The sequence below is a fragment of the Rhipicephalus microplus genome, chromosome X (assembly GCF_043290135.1).
Source record: "Rhipicephalus microplus isolate Deutch F79 chromosome X, USDA_Rmic, whole genome shotgun sequence".
Taxonomy (NCBI): Eukaryota; Metazoa; Arthropoda; class Arachnida; order Ixodida; family Ixodidae; genus Rhipicephalus; species Rhipicephalus microplus.
This window is the reverse complement of record NC_134710.1, coordinates 215,952,382-215,962,510: the sequence shown is the minus strand read 5'-3', so window position 1 is coordinate 215,962,510 and position 10,129 is coordinate 215,952,382.

Sequence of the window (10,129 nt, the reverse complement as noted above, 5' to 3'; positions counted from 1 at the left end):
ACACATTCCATGCCACTAAAATGTCATTGTGCAATGCATGTAAGCATTCTTAGACCTATTCATTATACCAATCCAGTTGCTTGACTTCATGCAAAATACAGCTTTTTTTGCTGCAACGTAACTGATTTCATAAAAAAACATTTTAACAAACACTAAGAATAGCACAAACATGCTTTGTGTCACATGTGCAGTATCTTGTGAATACAATATTTTATGACAAGTGTGCAGAAAATACATATGAAGATTCCTGAGGCATTCAGTGATCTGACATAAATTAGCCTTACACACATCCACTTCCTCACAATGTGCGCAATGTAATGCACATAACAATAACTGCACTTTTCTTTTGCATGAACTGCCCTTGCCGAGAATGAATGTAGTTTTCCTCACTTTCAGAGCCTTTGACTTGCTGAATTCAAGCAGTCCCATTGCCAAAGGCTTCAAGGTTCCTCTGCGACCGTCGACGTTCCATTATCAAAAAGAGGCCATGGAGCAAGCTGGAAGGGAGCTCATGGCTTTGCAACTGGTTACAGGAAAGCCACTTGTCCAGGACAGCAGGCGCATGTCAGTGATTTCCCTGGTATTCACGCTGAAGAGTGTGTCCCACCTGGCACAAGTGATCTTTGAGGCTGACCTGTGCAGGTAAATGTATACATAATGCATGTTTATTCTTTTTGTAAAGAGTGTTCGAGTTCCCTACAGACACTACTTACAGCATCAAATAGAATTAAATAGATTCAGAAATACCATAATGCTACCACAAAGGACAAGCTCATGAATCCCAAAGCATTACAGAATGACACCTCACCAAAAGAGTACATTAGAAACACTAAAGAATTGTTGACCGGCTAAAAAAACGTTAGCGATTCGTGTTAGAACAAAAACGTCCAACACAGGGATAGCATTATGCACAAGCTTTCCATGCTAGAAGCACAAATGTCATAAATGTTTTGTTTGGGCTAGTCACACCATCCCTTGATTAGTATTACAAAAGAAAACAACCAGCAAAAGTGCACTACTTATGACATGGCCAAAATAGCAGTGATTTTATTTTATTTTTTGCCGAATTTTAAGTTCAGTCTTGTGAAAAGCTGCAATGTTCAAATTATTTATCTTTTCGCCAAGGTACATTTGCACCCGCAGGCTGAACCAGGACCCCATTGAGATGTATTTCAGCTGCATCAGGCAAAGAGGAGGTTGGAATAATAACCCCTCCGCAGCACAGTTTCGCCAGGCATACCGAAGGACACTGGTGCATGCTCAAGCGGCGTCTTCGAGAAATGCCAATGTGTTGCCACAAGTGCAAGGAATTTGCCTGCCAAGAAGCCAAGGAAGCATCACCTGCACGCAAGCTGAAACCACTGACTGCGAAGAGTCGATGTCTGCAAACACTCTTTCCCTGCTAGAGCATGACTATGCAGATATCAGTGTGTTCTCAAGTCAGGTAGTTTGCTACATTGCAGGCTTCATTGTCAGAAGGGTTGTGAGACACCTGCACTGTGATGACTGTGCCGAGCTACTTGTGTCTGACACAAAAGGCACTCTGCTCTTAACCCTGAAAGACAATGGCAGGCTCATTGAGGCATCTGCTTTCGTGCAGGCTGCATTGCGTGCAACTGAGAGATTAGTGCGCCAGGGTACCACAACAGGCCACGCAAAAGTAGAGAAACTTGCGCTAACAAGCTTCCAGACCTTCGTGTCAAGGCATGTCACCATGCTTAACAACATGAATCACTACCGTGAAGAGCCACAACATGTACTAGACCTCACTAAGGTTATCCAGAGAAAGTATGTTGTGCTTCGTTTTCGAGCACTTGCTCGGCGAATCACAGTAAGCAACAGAGGCTCGTATGTGCGGCACACACTCACGAAGCGGGTATTGTTTGCACATCAGTAGGCCGCATTGTTCAAGACATGTTTTTAACCTTTTGTGCAGCCAAAGTTCTTGCAAGTGTCCGGCTGTTGTTGCACAACAATGTTTTGACACCTATTGCCAGCACAGGGAGAAAAGCTTGTGCATTTCGACTACGAACAAGGTCATTGCTTGGTACCTGACAATGCACTGCTACCGTCATGTAGAGTCATTGACAGCTACGGGCAATGGGCCACAAAGAGTTGAAAGGGATGCCACTTATAAATATTACCTCATCTTAATTTTTGTTTTCATCCTTCGGTAGCTGCAGCACATGATTGTAGTTGACTTTTTTTCTTTGTTTTTAAGGTGTGGTTGTGCTTCAAATAATGTGTTACTAGGTGTGAGCAGTTTTTCACACTGCATTTGCTTCGTGAGTACAATGCCGCTGCGCAACCCTTGTTCATAACCACACCCTATTTTTTCCTACATGTTGTGTTGGTGAATGTCAGCAGTTTCTTACATAGCATTTGTTTTCTGGGCACAATGCGAATGTGCGTTCCTATTTCAAAACATATGTGTGGTTTGTATTCGCTCATATGTTTCCAAGTGCGTTCGCTCTCGGTGCTTTTAGATGTGACTAGTCTATGACATGGATTGTATTGAAGTCTATCACAGTATTGAAGTCTATCATATAGTTGTATTGAAGTGTTGTACTAGATCCCGTGACTATCACTAGAGTAAGGTTTGTTTTGTTTTCCCACGTCTCTGATCTCTTCACTTGCTCTGCTTGCGTACGGAACGAACTAACCTGCTGTCATTCCCGTCGCCGACTTCGCGCTGGCGACGCTAGAGTGGCAGCTTGTAACAAAACTGGCGTCCGCAACAGGAACGTTCCGTACAAGAGTAAGACAGTGAGGGGTGAACGAGAACCGTGCGGACAGCGTGGTGATAGAGCCGCACAGTTGAAGCAGTTGCATCCTGCACATGATTGCGCTGGTTTTATAGTGGCATTATAGTGACAGTTTGCAGTATGGATTTTGATAAGTGGATCGCGCACGGTAAACAGTTAGGCCTCGAGGGCGCCGAACTGAGACAATGGGTTAAGGAGCAACAGGAACAGGTGCAAGCGTTAGCCAGAGAAGAGCGGGCACTGGCCCGGGAAGAAAAGGACAGAGAGCGCGAAGAAAAGGAGAAAGAACGAGAAGCGGCAAGGGAAGCCGGAGTACGGGAAGTGCAGTTACTGCAATTCAAGATTCGCCTCAGTGAGAATAGCAGGGTGAGCCGATCCAGCAGTGAGCGCGACGATGCCTGGGGGGAGACGAGTTTGAAAATACACACGGGTAGACGGCTCGTCACCTTTGACGAAGGAAGGGACGACTTAAATGCGTTTATACGCCCGTTTGAGAGCATCGCCAGAGAGCAAAAGTGGCCTGAAAGCCAATGGGCGACGGCACTTTCGACATGTCTTACAGGAGAGGCGCTAAGTGTTTATGACAGGCTACCACCTACAGATGCAGTGGACTACACCAAGGTTAAAACCGCCCTCCTGAAGCGCTTTCGCTTCACGGCGGATGGGTTCCGAGACAAGTTTAATAAGGAGAGGCCAGTAGGGGGTGAAACAGCAAGACAGTACACGGCTCGCTTAAGACATTACTTCGATAGATAGGTTGAGCTGTCCAAAACTGAGACAGAATTCGAGCCCCTCCGCGCATTGTTGATTAGAAAGAGGTTTTTGCATGGATGTGGTTCGAACCTGGCATTATATTTGAAAGAAAGGAAAGCAGAATCCCTGGGAGACATGCTTGAGCTGACAGACCAGTTTTTGGAAGCTCAGGGTGGAGCAAGCCAAGCGAAAACAAAGAAAGATGGTCAGATGGTCCCATAACGGACGAGAAAGGGAAATACGAGAAAGGAGGCAACAGCCACGCACCACTACCACGGTGCTATATTTGCAATCGTGGGAATCACCCGCCGCATTTGTGTCGCAACAGACCTGCCGCTAATGTAGCCATCATCTGCTTCAAGTGTGGGAAAAAAGGACATAGGGCAAACAACTGCCGGTCAGGAGCAAATAACTCACTTCAGGCGTCCTGCCTCTACGCATCAAGGGAAACGCGTGAGGATCCCATATGCGACGGGTATATCAAGCTTAGGAATGACGAAAAAGTCCCCATCCTCAACGCCGTAAGGGTGACACCGCCGAAAAATCTGGCCGAGAACCTACCAGTCGCCACAGGGACCCTCCGAGGCACAGACATATCAGTGCTGCGGGATACGGGGTGCAACACAGTAATCGTGCGGAAAAAGTTGGTGAAGGAAGACGAGCTGACAGGTACAAGCAGACTCGTCTACTTGGTGGACGGAACAGCGAGGATGCTGCCCGAAGCACGGATTGAGGTTGACACCCCCTACTTTACTGGCAATCTGACAGCACTATGCCTGCAAGATCCACTGTATGACCTCATTCTGGGCAATATCGATGGCGTAAGACCTCCTAATGATCCTAGAATGGAGACTGAAAAACCTGTCTCGACAAAGGAGTTAAGGGAAGAGCCTGTAGCAGCAGCTATTACCCGTTCCCAAGCACATGCACAGCCGGAAAAATTTGCCAAGCTTCGTACGCCTGGGACCACGGCGGGATTGCCGGGAGATAACTATGGCTGCGAACAGAGGGGAGATGCGACACTCAATCGGTGTTTTGAGAAGATCGGCAGGAAGCAAACATGCTGAAATGAGAAGGGAAGCGTCGAGTATAAACAAGAACAGGGACTGCTGTACCGACAGTACGCAGAGGCTAACGAACGGCTTGTACGCCAATTAGTCGTTCCGCACTGCCACCGAGAAGCTGTGCTTAAAACAGCACACGATGGTATAATGGCAGGACACTTGGGCACGCAGAAAACCAAGGACCGGATCTCGGAGGAGTTCTTTTGGCCAGGCATGAGAGCTGACGTAAAAAGGTTCGTCGCCTCATGTGACATTTGTCAGCGCACCGTACCAAAGGGCCGTGTACCACATGTTCCACTGGGGAGGGCACCCATAATCCACACCCCGTTCAAGCGAGTGGCGATCGATATAGTGGGACCGATTCACCCGCCCTCAAAGCATGGGAACCGATACATTTTGACTTTAATGGATTATGCCATCCGGTATCCAGACGCAGTGGCGCTCCCGAGTATCGAAACTGAGCGAGTGGCCGAAGCCCTGGTCGAGATGTTCTCCCGATTTGGTGTCCTCCGCGAGGTACTGAGCGACCGGGGCACGAACCTCACATCAGACCTGATGAAGGAAGTAGTACGGCTCCTTTCAGTGCGCCAGCTCCACACCACCCCATATCACCCCATGGCGAATGGCTTGGTGGAAAAATTCAACGGCACCTTAAAATTAATATTAAAGCGCATGTGCGCCGAAAAACCGAGAGATTGGGACCGCTACCTGGCACCTCTCCTCTTTGCCTATAGGGAGGTTTCGTAGGCCAGTTTGGGGTTTTCACCCTTCAAGCTTCTCTACGGCCGCCATGTGAGGGCACCCTTGGCGATACTGAAGGAGCTGTGGACGAACGCCGACTTGACTAAAAAAGCTAAGACGACGTACCAGCATGTCTTCGACCTTCGGAACCGTTTGGAGGAAACGTGCCGCCTGGCACACGAGGAGTTGGAAAAAGCTGGAGCACGGTACACGAAGCTGTACAATCGAAAGGCAGAGCGGAGTTTCAACCCCGGAGACAAGGTACTGATTTTACTTCGCACCGACACGAACAAGCTGCTGCTACAATGGAAGGGCCCTTTTGAAGTCCGGAAAAAGAAAGGTAAAGCTGACTATGTTGTAGACATGGCTGGCGGCAGAAAAATCTTCCACGCCAACTTACTGAAAAGGTATGAGGAGAGGGACAGCAGCCCACCAGCCCACGAGGAAGCTTTTCAAAGTCTCAAACAACATGTCTCTACGAAGCCGAAACTACGGCTACCAAATTTGCACCAACCATTCGTTCTTCGAACGGACGCATCAAACACAAGTCTCGGAGCTGTGCTCATGCAGGCCCACGAAGGCAAGCTCCACGCCACAGCTTATGCCAGCCGAAAGCTGCTTCCACGGGAGGCTTCCTATAGTACCATCGAACGCGAATGTCTCGCGTTGGTATGGGGAATTCAGAAATTCTCCATGTACTTATATAGAGTACATTTTTGTGTCCAGACAGACCACCAGCCTCTGAGTTATATCCAACAGGCAAAACAGCTGAACGCTCGAGTACTTCGATGGAGTTTACTACTCCAAGAGTACCAGTTCACCATTACGCATATTAAGGGTAGCGAAAACGTGGGAGCCGATTACTTGAGCCAGATATAGTTCTTGAGGTCTGGGGAGCATGTTTTTTTATTCCTTTCGTCGTTTGTTTTCTGTTAGTATGTGCGTATTTCATTGTATAAGAAGTGTATTTTGAGTTATTTTCTTTTTGCTTGGTGCATTGGTTGTTTTTACATGTTGTAACGCACATTAAAGGATTTCACTACAGTAGAGGAGCGCACCTGTTCCGTTTGGTTCGTAGTATACCTTCGTGCAGTGTATTCTGTATTGATGGCTGCCGTACACGGCTATTTCTTTTTCTTGTTTGCATGGCGCATTGATATTGTTGCATGTAACTGAAGCTGGTACTCTAACAATTGTTTTTTCCCTTTTGTTGTTACTTTGATGCACTCTGCCTATTTATGTTGTGTAAGAGAGGGACAGTCCTCATGTCTCCCTTGTTGGTGGTGTTTTGTTCCTTGTTGTCGAAAAATTTCCCTGCGTGTGAGCCAATGTTATGAATAACATTCTGAAAGGGAGGGGGCGATGTCACGGACGGCAATTTTTGGCGACCCTGCGTCACTGCGTCCACGCACTTTCCGACGTCAAACACCTAGTCCAAGACTACGCCGAAGTGTTTGAAGAAGGCCTGGGTACATTCAAGGGTGCTTAAGCTTCTCTACATGTTCCTTCAGATGCTCCGCCTCGGTTCTTCAAGCCACGTCCACTGCCGTACGCCTTGACAGATAGAGTAACTGAAGAAATCCATAGACTAAAAAGAGATTCCATTCTTGTTCCAGTCAAGACAGCAAAGTGGGCTGCACCTATTGTTCCTGTGACCAAAAAGGATGGACGCATCAGAATCTGTGAAGACTTTGGTGTCACCATAAACCCAGTGGCAACAGTGGAGCAGTACCCCATTCCAAGGATCGAGGACCTGTAGACTGTGCTTGCTGGAGGTGAGAAATTCACAAAATTGGATTTGCGACATGCGTACCAGCAAGTTGTCCTTGACGAGGCATCTAGGAGTACGTCACCATTTCGACGCATATGGGGTTATTTCAGTACACCCGGTAGCCTTTTGGCGACTCATCTGCTCCTGCCATATTTCAGTGCGAGATGGAGAACTTGTTCAGGGGACTGCCCCATGTAGCAGTCTATTTTGATGACATTCTTGTGACTGGCGCAAATGATGCTCAGCACCTTCACAACCTTCGTGCTGTGCTTAGCAAGCTTCAGGAATCTGGCCTCAGGCTGAAACTTGAAAAATGCCACTTCTTCGTGCCACAAGTTGAGTATCTCGGACACATAATCAGCAAGGAAGCCCTTTCCCCGAATGTTGACAAGGTAGCAGCCATTCTTCATGCACCTGTGTCTATGGATGTCAGGGATCTTCAGAGTTTCTTTGGACTTGTAAACTTCTATAGGTGCTTCTTAGCCAATCTTTCGTCACTCCTTCGTCCATTGCACTTGCTTCTTTGTGAAGAGAAGAAGTGGGAGTGGGGACATGAACAACAAGATGCATTCAATGCCTGCAACCACTTGGTGACATCAGCTCCAGTTCTTGTGCATTTCAACACTGCCAGGCCTGTTTGCCTCAGCTGTGACTCATCGCCTTATGGTATAGGTGCAGTTCTGGCGCACAAAGATGCTGATGGCTTGAACATTCCATTGCTTTTGCCTCGAGGAGCTTGTCAAAAGCAGAACAAAACTACAGTCAACTCGACAAGAAGACACTGGCTTTAGTGTTTGGTGTGGATCGGTTCCACCAGTACTTGTGGGGCATCTCATTCGAAGCACACACTGACCACAAGCCACTTCTTGGACTGCTGGGTGCCAACAAGCCCGTTCCCGTGCAAGCTTCGCCTCGAGTGGTCAGGTGGGCTCTGAAGCTTTCTGCTTACAAGTACGAACTTGTATACAAGCCTGGCAAAGAGCTCGGCCACGCTGATGCTCTTAGTAGACTGCCTCTCTTAACTGACACTACTGCATTACCTCGACCTGCTGAAATCTTCTTGCTAGAGGAGGCATATCCGAGACTCCTTTCACCAGGTGTTGTAGCCTAAGCCACACGAAATGACCCAGTTCTGGGCCATGTTGTTCTTGCTGTTCTGAAAGAAGAAAGCCTTCCAGTAGGACCAGAGTGGAACCCTTTCAATACCAGAAGCACAGAACTCAGTTTCCATGAGGGTTGCCTACTCTGGGGATCAAGAGTAGTGATCCCAAAGTCATTGCAGGCCCAAGTTCTTGGTGTTCTTCATGCTAGCCACATGGGTATCGAGAAGAGCAAGATGATTGCCAGAAGCCATGTTTGGTGGCCAGGCATTGATAATGACATTGCCAACAGCGTGAGGAGCTGCGCTACGTGCCAGACTCAACATCGAGCTGCACAGCCGGTTCAGCAGATGCCGTGGCCGTTTCCACAGCGACTTTGGTCAAGGCTTCACATTGATTTTGGGGGACCATTCCTAGGTCACACATTCTTGGTTATTGCGGATGCATTCTCAAAGTGGATAGAAGTCTTTCCTGTGTCTTCCACAACTGCAGAAGCTACCATTTCTGCATTGAGAATTGCATTCGCCCAGCATGGCCTGCCTGATGTCATAGTTTCCGACAACGGTCCTGCCTTCACCTGTGCCCAGTATCTTGAGTTCTTAACTCGAAATGAAATACGCCGCATGCTTGTACCGCCATATCACCCTGCCTCAAATGGTGCAGCTGAACGAGTTGTACAAACTGTGAAGAACAAACTCAAGAAATCTCGTTCTGGGAACTAAGTCTGGTTCTGGAAACTTCCAAACGCAGATCTCCAGGTTTCTCTTCCACTAGAGGACCACACCACTTGAAGTAACAGGTCCTCTTGACAGGAAGAATGTTCAAGACTCCGTTGGATGTCCTCAGGCCAAGCCTGCAGGCATCTGTATTCCTAAAACAACTCAAGCAGAAGTTTTATGCTGACAGAGGGTCCCGGCAGGCTCCATCACTACAGAGAGGTGATGATGTGTATGCATGAAACTTTCACAGGGATACACTTTGGGGGCCTGCCAGTGTCGTGGAAGTCACTCCGTCATCAGCCAGTGTCCGTTTTGAAGATGGCACCTTGAAAAACCAACACAGCGACCACTTGCGCCTTGCGCAGACAGAAACATTGCCCTCTCCTCAAACTGCTATCGCTGCAGCTCCACCAGCTGTTCCAGAAGTGCCTCATCAGGAACAGCTACCTGGAACTAGCTGCTCTGGGAGTAGCTGTGCCACGGAGAGCAATGGGACTGCGCTCAACAGTGGTGGGCATGTGAACAGTGACTCTGTTGTGCCTACGCCTAGCACGCCGAAGTTGCGACATGGCACAAGAACTAGGAAACCGGTGAATAGGTACTCCCCGACGTCATCCTCCTAAGAGAGGAGGAGTGTAACAATGTTGACTCAAATAGAGCGCCCCCACGCGGCACTGATAGTTGTGTTGAGCTGTGCAAGCCTGTCACAGAAGGGGTGGCCGTTTTGAAAACAATAAAAGACAGTTCGTTCTGGGGAAAGGGCTGAACATTTTCTCCTGTTCTTCGCGGGCCACTGTTCACGGTAGTCGCTACCACCTGGCCATCCGTTAATCTGCACATGTAACACATGTACTTCGTTTTTTAATGGATTCTTTATTCCATGCTGTATAACTTAATGTTCTTGCACTTCACCTAAGTGCCTTTGTCAATTGTTGCTTTTTTCCAAACGAGCCTATAGCTACGGGTCCTCACAGTGACTGCATACTTTGCAAAAAAAATGATAGATAAAATTCGTTTCAATATATGCCATCTATATGGGACACAAAGTCCCAGCAATGACTATTGATTCATGTTGTTCATGGCCACAAACCACATCTCACTCTCAGATTAATATCAGGCCACGCTTATTATGGTTCAAGTAATTGGTTTTTTGAAAAGCCTCCTTAACTTTTGCAGACTTTGTGCAGTGCAAGTTTACATGTTTTTGGTGTTTTAT